The sequence below is a fragment of the Anthonomus grandis genome, chromosome 6 (assembly GCF_022605725.1).
Source record: "Anthonomus grandis grandis chromosome 6, icAntGran1.3, whole genome shotgun sequence".
Classification (NCBI taxonomy): Eukaryota; Metazoa; Arthropoda; class Insecta; order Coleoptera; family Curculionidae; genus Anthonomus; species Anthonomus grandis.
This window is the reverse complement of record NC_065551.1, coordinates 8,808,958-8,819,590: the sequence shown is the minus strand read 5'-3', so window position 1 is coordinate 8,819,590 and position 10,633 is coordinate 8,808,958.

Sequence of the window (10,633 nt, the reverse complement as noted above, 5' to 3'; positions counted from 1 at the left end):
TTTATCTCCCTACTATGTGCCTCAATCTCGATACTACAGAATATAGCTTGATGGTCACTAATTAAATCAGCGTTAAGTACTGCTGTACTTGTAATATTTGAGGGTTTATTAAAATAGATAACATCAATGAGTATTTGTGCCATACCAGCAATACGAGTAGGCTCATTTATTAACTGAGTAAAATCATAAGCCTTAAGACAATCAAGTAAAATATTATTTGTTAAATGATTAACATTAACATCACCCAGGATAATAATATTTTCATACTGTAGACATGTATGTGATAATTCATCATCAAAACATTCAACACAACGCCCTAAATCCGACCTTCGTTCTGTTCTGTTCCAACAAGAAAAATTATTTTGCCTATATTTACTTTAATGAATAAACATTCTAAATCATCAGAAAAGTCAATGTCAGTAAGAACCAAAGAGCTTTCAAAAATCTGTCATACGTAGACGTACGTTTTACGTTCGATAGCTTGAACCACAGATGTAAATAGCTCCGTGCGGAGCTATTTACATCTGTGCTTGAACTCTCAAAATATACCTACAGATGTAGATAATTATATTATTTTATTAAACTTAAGTTGATAAAGTAATGCTTAATGATTAATCCAATAAGCGGTGATCGTTACTGGTGACAAGGAAATATACTAAAAATAAACAACTGTGATATTTTATACATGTTTAAACAAATAATTCAAACCTCAATATTGGTAAAACTCCAACTGTGACTATCTGCACTCCATTAGATAAATCGGATCATTTCAATAAATCTATGCTCCCTTTTGGGAATTTATAATATTCAAGATGTTTAAGTAGAAGCTAGTGGCCAACACAGTCGGTTTGTGTGAAGTTATCCATAAAATGCCAGCCATAAAGTTACCGCTCCGCGCGACCGCCCTACTATTTGCGCCAGGCTGGATGTTTTTAGGAATCTAAGGAAATAAACATAATCTGTAAAAATTATATAATACTGCTAATTTTTATCTTTTTTATTCTGCCATGTGTTAAAAAATAATTTTAATTTAAAAAACAAGCGTATATGAGGACAAATTATATTCATAAGCTTAATATTAGTTATTTTATTGTAATTATTTCTGAAACTTTACGGTGGATGAGTTCTTATATTGTAATATTATAATATTTTTTCTTTCCATACTTCTAAATATTTATAAATTTAAATATTACCTCATAAATAAAAATAAAATTAAGACAAAATATTGATTTGTTCAAGAATGTTTATTATTTAGTGCCCTCCTACTATTATGCAAATCGGAGTTGTTTAAGTTTTGATACATTTGTTTCGGGGACGCTTTTGAGTTTACACTTATACTAATTTATTTTTAGTATTCACTAGTATACACTATAATGCATTATTTTTAAGTGACATGTATTTTTGGGAAAATAGTGTCTTAATCAAAATGTCTTCATCGAAAATATCTAACTAATTGACAGCGTGATCCATAAAGCCATCAAAAAGAAGTGAAATGGATAGGCTGCAGGTTAATAAATTGTAACTATTGGACTCGTTTAAAATGTTGAAACATATATCAACAATAAAAAAGGCATGTAGAGCTATTAAGAGTTTCGAAATCCTCTTGAGTAATTTCTCGAATTCTATTTCATATCGGTTCCTATTCCTTGGAATAAGAACCTTGGAATAAGAACCGATATAAAATATTCTATTGATATTACGCAAATAATTATAATAAAAATACAGGGTGATTTTTATAAGAAGGTCATGCTTTTGGGGGATGATAGGGGGCGTTCAAATAACTTTTGATATAAGACACTATGAGTCGGAAATGCCTCAGAAGCAGAATACAGAGGGTTAAAGTTTTTTAAAAAATTAAGAAATTAATTTTTAGTTCTTTGACTGTTTAAGATATCGGTGTCAAATTTTCTCAATAAAGCTACCTAATAAAGATGCTTTAAATGTAAAAAGTAAATGTTTTAGTTTCAACCAGTGGCGTAGATCAGATAGGCATTAGAGTAATTTTTTAATAAAAAAAAATAGTACGCCACTGATAATCAAAAATTTTAAGAATCCTTGGTTTATCTAACAGAAAAAAAGGTATCCTGCATCTTTTTCCCAAAAGGCACCATTTTATCAGAATTTAAAAATAAATAAAAACTAAGGAAAAAAAAATTATTGGATAACGTTAAAAATACTAAATAATAATTAATAATTAATTTAAAAGGTGCTCAAAGTGGCCGCCAATTTGTTGGATACAGAGCCTGTAGCGTAATGTTAAATTGTCGTGAATTTTCTGAATAACTTCACCCCTATCTTTAATTTCGGTATTTGGTCTCGCACGAACTCATCGGATTCGCCGAGTGTGCATATCCCCTATTTCAATGCCACGCAAATTGCAAAGAGGGACATGATAACAAAATAACTAATAGCTTTGACGGTTGCTAGGATATTTTTGACATACGAATCAAAACTTTGTTATAACGTCATCTTCCTGATTAATTTAAATAAGGTAGTTGTTCTGCCGTTGCTTTATTTCGAATGTTATGGAGCGATTTACGTGGAATGAATTGGCAGATATGCATTTAACCCTTGGTGAATCCAGAGGAAATGCTGTATTGGCTCGCGCGATTTATGCTGAACGTTTTCCCAATTGAATGGTCCCAGAGAGAAGATTTCTTCTTAAGGTCGACAGAAGTCTACGTGAGAGAGGACAATTACAAGTAAGTACCTACTTAAAAAAAATAAAAACAAAAAATTAACATGTACTTTTTGTTTTAGGTGAACCCAGGCGAGTTCGTGCAAGACCATAAGAGTTCGTGCAAGACCTATTCGTGATAATGTTAAGGAGGAAATACGTCACAATATTCAGAAGGATCCAAATACAAGTACCCGAAAAATTGCTGATCACGCTGAGGATAAGCCAAACGTTGGTTTTCATCTTTATCCATTTAAAAAACAAAAGGTTCAGCATTTGTTGCCCCAAGACTATGCTAATAGGTTCGCGTTTGCCACTTGGTATCTTTAACAAGGGGCTGAACACCCAGACATTCGCCAAGCTATTTGGTTTAGTGACAAATCAACGTTTTGCCGAAAGGGACATTATGAAATTATTGTACATTAAGTATGAAAACCCTCATGCTAAATTTATCCGTGGCTACCAACAAAAATTCTCTGTGAAAGTTTGGGCAGGCATTGTAGGGGAGAACTTGATTGGTCCGTACATTTTGCCAAGACGTCTCATTGCAGGGAATTATTTGATTTTTCTTTGAGATGTACTGCCTGAACTTTTAGAAAATGTGCCATTGGATGTTCGGCAAATAATGTGGCTTCAACATGATGGTTGTCCGGCACACTATAGTCGCGTTGTCAAGGAATATTTGAACCAAAGATATCCTAGACGTTGGATTGGGAGGGGAGGCCCAGTGGCTTGGCCAGCGCGCTCCTCCGATTTAAATCCCTGTGATTTTTATTTGTGGGGTCATTTGGACCAACTTATTTATTCTACCTGTGCCAGATGAACATGATCTTTTGGCTCGCATTGCAGTAGCTGCAGGTGAAATTAAAGATAGGGGTGAAGTTATTCAGAAAATTCACGATAATTTAACATTACGCTGCAGGCTCTGTATCCAACAAAATAGCGGCCACTTTAAGCACCTTTTAAATTAATTATTAATTATTATTATTTAGTATTTTTTAACGTTATCCAATATTTTTTTTCCTTAGGTTTTATTAAAGTTATTTATTTTTAAATTCTGATCAAATGGTGCCTTTTGAGAAGAAGACGCAGGATACCTTTTTTTCTCTTAAATAAACCAAGGTTTCTTAAAATTTTTGATTATCAGTGGCGTACTATTTTTTTTATTAAAAAATTACTCTAATGCCTATCTGATCTACGCCACTGGTTGAAACTAAAACAGTTACTTTTTACATTTAAAGCATCTTTATTAGGTAGCTTTATTGAGAAAATTTGACACCGATATCTTAAACAGTCAAAAAACTAAAAATTAATTTCTTAATTTTTTTAAAAACTTTAACCCCCTGTATTTTGCTTCTAAGGCATTTTCGACCCATAGTGTCTTATATCAAAAGTTTGACGTCCCCTATTATCCCCCAAAAGCATGACCTTCTTATAAAAATCACCCTGTATAATTAGTGTTAATAAATAATAATAATAATACAAGTCCATTTTCAAATAATTTTATCTTCCTCACAGTTCATCAGTCCATTTTATTGCATTTGTTACAGCAGTAAAATTATTCTTAATTGAAGGAACCAAATAATATTTAAAAAAAGAGACTAATTTAGGAAATGTGTTTTTTCAAAAAGTAGGTGTTCTTTTTACTCTTTGAATGTTTACTCCACGATTGGTATAAATGAAAAAGTCACACCAATCACGATCAGTTATTTCTAGTAAAGTTTCTACAAATACAATTATTATTAAAATAATAGTAATTGCTATTTACTCTTAGTTTTTGTTGGTATCACAATAATTTCACGGAGTCCATCGATCTCCACGAGCGCATCCGGTGAGCCTGCGATGAACTGGTGAATACCGTGCACTTGCAGTCCAGATTTATGGGTTTTTATTCCTGTTAAGTGCTCGTATTCCCCTAAAGCCAATTCTTCACTTTATACTATATTTAAGGGAAGTAAAATGTTTTAAATTTACTTTTGTCTCTACAGATACTTACTACCTTGGTGATCGTAATTCTCAGTTTTCTCTAATTTGTCCATTCTAAGTATTCTTTTTGATTTTTTGTTTTAGTTTCTATTTTGCAAAGCTCCTGCGCTGATTTATAATATTGCTCGTTAATAAATAGTTCAAATGGTTCTAAACCGTTAGGTACATTCCTTTTGGGAGAAATAGTTTTTTGTTCTAATGCAATATTTCCATTTTTTTGTAATAAACATTTTCGCCATAAAAATGATTCTGATTTATCTATTTAGATCCTTTTTTTCTACACAAGTTCTGTGGATCCAATTTTTGCATCTATCACAACCCAGCTATTTAATAGGGCCATCAGAGGTGTCATTCTAATACCTGCAGTATATACATAATACATTTTCTAATTCGACCTTATTTATTAAATTCGCAGATTGTATAAATTTTTTAATATTATTGGGTTTAAAATTTGATGATTTCATGGATTTATTCTTTTTATTCCACGATTCTTGAGAAAAAAATCCTTATTCATTATCAAATGTTCTGTACTGTGACATATTGGAACTGGAAACGAGTAAGGTTTCGTACATTTTCTATTTTTTAATTGCAGGTCTACCTCTTTTGCAATAAAAAGAAAATTTTTTATTAGGTTTTACCTACATGGCTACATTTTTGCGATGTAAGTTTTTTCAAAGCATCATTTTTTATGATTCCAAACCACCTTTCTACAGGTTTATTACTAAGCCGTGTATCCTTAAGAAGAAGCCTACTTCACATGGGACAATAGGAAATGTATCTTTTCGAAAAAATTTTAAAAAACCCCTTATTGTAATAAATATTTACTTTTCCCTTGTTTGTTTTATTTTCCCCAATTTTAGTTTTTTACTTAGTTATAACTTGCTTCAAATATTGATAAAATATATACTTTTTATGAAAACTATCTTTTAGTTAAAAGTGAAAATTATTGCTCGAGACAGAATCATATTGATGAATCAGATCCAGTGGCGAAGCGTACGAGTAGACAAGGTAGACACTGTCTACCCAAAATTATCCAGTTATTTGTCATTAATTTATGACGTAATTATTTTATATAATTGTTGAATTAAAATTTTAAAAAAAATTAACACAAAACGTAGTCGCTGTTCTTATTATTATTATATAGTATATAAACATGATTAATCCGAAGGCGCGCCCCGCCTGCCGCAACGATTAAAATAAAAATACAGGGCTGACACCCAATTAATATATACGAGCCCCAGGAAGACACATTGATATTTATTTGTCTTCCGAAATTTGGAGCATCTAATCGAACCAAATACGCATCAAGCAGGCTACAGAGGTCCGGCCACATCAGCATTCAGCCTATTACGTATGCAAAATTTACTGGCGGGAAAGACATTCGAGCTTTTGTCTATCGAAGTCGACCAGCTATTTTATTATGCTGTTGAGGTATTGTTTATGGACACGCATGATCTGGTCGGCCGCAATACATCTTCAGTTTTGTTTTGTTTTGATAAATCTGCAATGTCAAATGATTTCATGGTATGTTGGCATTTGGTGGGAGGCGGGTGTTATAGTAATTTAATAATTAGTATTTTTATTTTTGGGTGTATAGAAAAGGTTTTTTTAGTGGAGATTTTATTGATTATTTATGAACGACTGTTCGATATTGGCAATTGTATTTTAGTTGTGTTTTTTTGTAAGTAGTATTTATTTTTATCTATCTATTTTTTTTTGCTAGTAGTAATTATTTTTTCCTTTTTTTTACCACTACATAATTTTTCTCTTTGAGTTAATATTTCATGCGCTTTCATTCTCTATTTCATTTAAGTGAATAATCTTGAATGCACGTTTTTTTGTAATTAACGATTTTTATTGTTTGTCTACCCGAAAAAAAAGTTGACGCTTCGCCACTGATCAGATCGACTTTTAAAGAGAAATTTGCCAACTGAGAAAAAGCGTTATTTACTATAGGATTGTGGTTTTTGGAGCTAGTAATAATCTAGAAATATTAAAACCATTTGCAAAATTCAGGCATCTTCTATCATAAAAAATCATTTACCAATTCTGTCATTAATTTAAATACATGCAAAACAGCAAATATAAACTTAAATAAAGCCTTGCTGTAATTTATTCCTAAAAAAAACCTCTATTCCTAAAAAATACCTCTACTATACAAACTCGATAAACGCAAAAACGAAATATAAATTAGCGCAGTCCAAAACTCTGATCACTAAATCCCAAATCGGAAGGCTAAACGCCGCGGCCAGTGCTTGGAATATTAACATTTTGCTTTTAGCGGTCTCTCAGTTTCTCGATCAAGAAAAATTATGTGTAGAGGGGACGAGATATAAGGAAGAGATGGCGTTAATACCCTCCAGGACCAGCGGTCCTTCAGGGCTAACGGACCTCTAGGACCGCCCGGCCCTCCAGAAACAACGGCCCTTCAGAACCAACGGACCTCTAGGACACCAGCCCTCTAGGACCACCCGGCCCTCCAGGACCATCCGGCTCTACAGGACCAACGGCCCTCCAGAACCAACCGGCTCCCCCGGACCTGACGCGCCGACCAGGACAACACGCGAAAGAGAACTTCGAGAACAGCATAAGGACGACAGTAAGCCATAACGCTAATGAAAAATATGTTCTTTTTCCTTTTCGGGATGAGACGACCCAAACCCTGCTTAATGCGTATAGCGGGGTGCAGAGCGAAGGTGACGTCCCCCTACGCAGGGCGGGGGACCGAGCTGGTTCTGTAGTCTCACGTCGAGAGGTCTGGAGGGTTTATTAGGCCTCTGGCCTGGAAACTGAAAACCCGAAGGAACGTCGCTTTTAACGGACCAGGTAAAAGCGCCGGAGGAGGTAATAGGCTCTCACATCGCGACGTTTTTTTTTTTTTTTGAATCGCGTTTTTGCTACTCGACCACCAAAAGGTGAGGAGCAATTAGTGTTGTAGACCTAATAAATTTTAGTAGTTTTAATTTAAAGTAGATAAGCATTCTTTGTGCAGCGTCTGAGAATAAAATATTTGATTACATAATTCTTATGTAATCCAAAATCATGAAAATACTAATGCTTCTTTAAGTTTTCTTGATTTTCAGTTTTGGGTGAATATTGTTTCTTTAATGTACTATCAAGGGAGCGGAAACCGCGTAAGCTAGTGTTAGGGTAAACTTAAAACTATATTTATTATGCTTTACTATATCTATTATGTTAAAATTATTATGCTTTCCAAAAAAATCGACATTTTATCCAAATTAAATTTTTCTTTGAAGTTATGAAGGAGTGGCAACTATCTAAACTTGTGTAAGTGGATACCTACTGATATCCCAAAAATTCCTGGTATAACAAAACACCTGCACTCCGATTTGCACAAAAATAGGAGGGCAGCAACTAATAAAAAATCTAGTTAAAATCTGGATTTCTTTCAAATTCTATTTTCATTTATGAGGTAGAATTTAAATTTATCCATATTTAAAAGTATCAAAAGAATAAATAATATAATATTACAATATATAAAAGCTCATCTACCATAAAGTATCAGAAATTAATAAAATAAAATAACTAATATTAAACTTAAAAATATTATGTGTTCTCATGTACGCAAATTTATATTTTAATGCATGACAAAATTTAAAAAAAAATTGCAGTATTTTATAATTTTTTACAGATTAGGTTCATTTCCTCAGATACTTAAAAATTTTCGGCCTGACGCAAATACTAGGCCGGTCGCGTGGAGCGGTAACTTTACGGCTGACATTTTATGCATAACTTTATACAAACACAGAGTCGAACGTTGAAATTTTTGTTCTAAGATGTAGAATAGCCAAAACAGTGCGCCTGCCTCTGCGGAATCCAATGACTCTCCTATAAGCTGTAAGTGTTCTCAAAAATTTTCATTCTCAATGCCATAGCCTTCTCAACAAACTTTGAAATCACTGGCAACAAATAAATCGGTCTATAGTTTGAAACATCCTGCTGGTCTCCTTTTTTCTATATAGGTATAACAACAGTCCTCTTTAGACATTCCGGAAAAACCCCTTCATTAAAACATTGAATAAACAATTTTGTAAGGGCCACAACAATTAAATTTTACAAAAATTGAAAATTATTTATTTAAATGATTTATGAATTTTAAATGTGATAAATAGCCCATATTCATGCATCTTTATGGAAACAATGCGGTATTGTTTTTAGGAAGGCCACGACACAATGACAGATAATAAAAAAACTATTAATTTAAAAAAAAAGGTGTATCTTTCTAGTTGTGCAGTGTAATTCGCATTTATTCTGATTTAGAACAAAGAAATTACGAAAATTAAAAAATATGATCTGCTAGTTTGCTACATAAGATGTAATGAAAATGACCTTTAGGCGGCAGATTTATATTTTAAGAGGTACATACCTACAAATCTTTTATCCATTATATACCTACTTATTAACGGGTTACATTACGTCTTGTAGTTATCCCGAGAGAAGACAACCTTTTCCCGATAGGTTTTTAAAACCAAAAGAAAATGTAATTAATCAAGACGCCTTCTTGCCAAGAAAATTTATAAAAAGAGATTTAATTGGATAAAATTAATGTTTTGACTTGCGTAACTGTAACTCCATCCACATCTTGTAGATTCATTGAGTCTGAAGTCGGGATTAAGAAAAATAAGGCTTATTTGATTCTAAAAACACACAAATTTCACTGTTATACGAAAAGAATTGCAGTTACAACCTAGAAACGTTGCACGTCGCTTACTTTTTTGTAATTGGTATATTACCCCGACACAATTAAACATTAACTTTGGCCGATTGGTAATATGTAGCAATGAAGCCTATTTTTCATCAGATGAATCTTTAATACACATAATAGCAGACATTGAAACCAAGAAAATTCTCATTTTACTCTTGAATGTTCCAATTTAGCATTGCATTGTTGTGCGGGTAACTAGTTTATTTAAACAAAATATATTTTCAACAAGATGGTGATGGTAATGCTAAGATTATTCGGCCAGTCCCAGATGATTCGTTTTCATAAGATGGCCAGCGAGATTTGCCAATCTCTTTATTTTAGGCTTTTTTTTGTGAGGCTACTTAAAAAATAAAGTTTATATGGTAAGGCATACAAATTCTGAACAATTTTATTACAGCAATCAATAATGCCAGCTATCAGAATTTGAGTGCGCGTCCAATTATACTTTTAAATTTGATAAAACGCATTACGAGATTATGTTAAAATAAATATTAATTAATATCAAAATATAAAATTACATTAAATATATCAAAAAAATAATAATTATGGATTTATTTTTATTATTTTATTCCTAATTAATAGTTCTATAAGAATTTGTCATTCTATGATCACCTTTTTAAAAATAAGACTGCATTGTTTCCATAGAGATGCAAGACTAGGGCCTACTATTAAATTTAAAATAATAGGTAATTATTTTACGAAAATTGTTTCGTATTAAGTCATTTTTAAAAAGATGTGAATAGTGTTATATTTTTTTAAACGAAAAATAAAGCGAATTTTTCTATTTAAAAATATAAAGGGTGTTCCTTTAAAAAACATAAGTTTAATTTTTTATCTCAAAATATTAAACGATTACAGTGTAACAGATTATATATTTTTTCTGTATTCTACGGAAAAAAAACCCATCAAAACTATTTTTTAATTTTTCAATATGTTAAATAATAACGGAGATACAAGGCGGGTTCCAAAATCCAAAATTTTCTAAATCACTGCCAAATTTTTGAGAACGGCATATTTCGTTTCATAAAAAACTAGCACAGTCATGCGAAAACCGCATGGTTCTATCTTCTATAACAACCAGATAACCTACAAAATTGTCCAAATTTGGACACCTTGTACACTCAAACCAAATATGTCTTTGCTAGATTATATTTTAATATTATTTATTATGCTCCTATTCTCGTTAAAAGTTTCATTGCTGAAAAAGAATTCAGTATTTGGAGAAGTCAAATTTTAAAAATTGC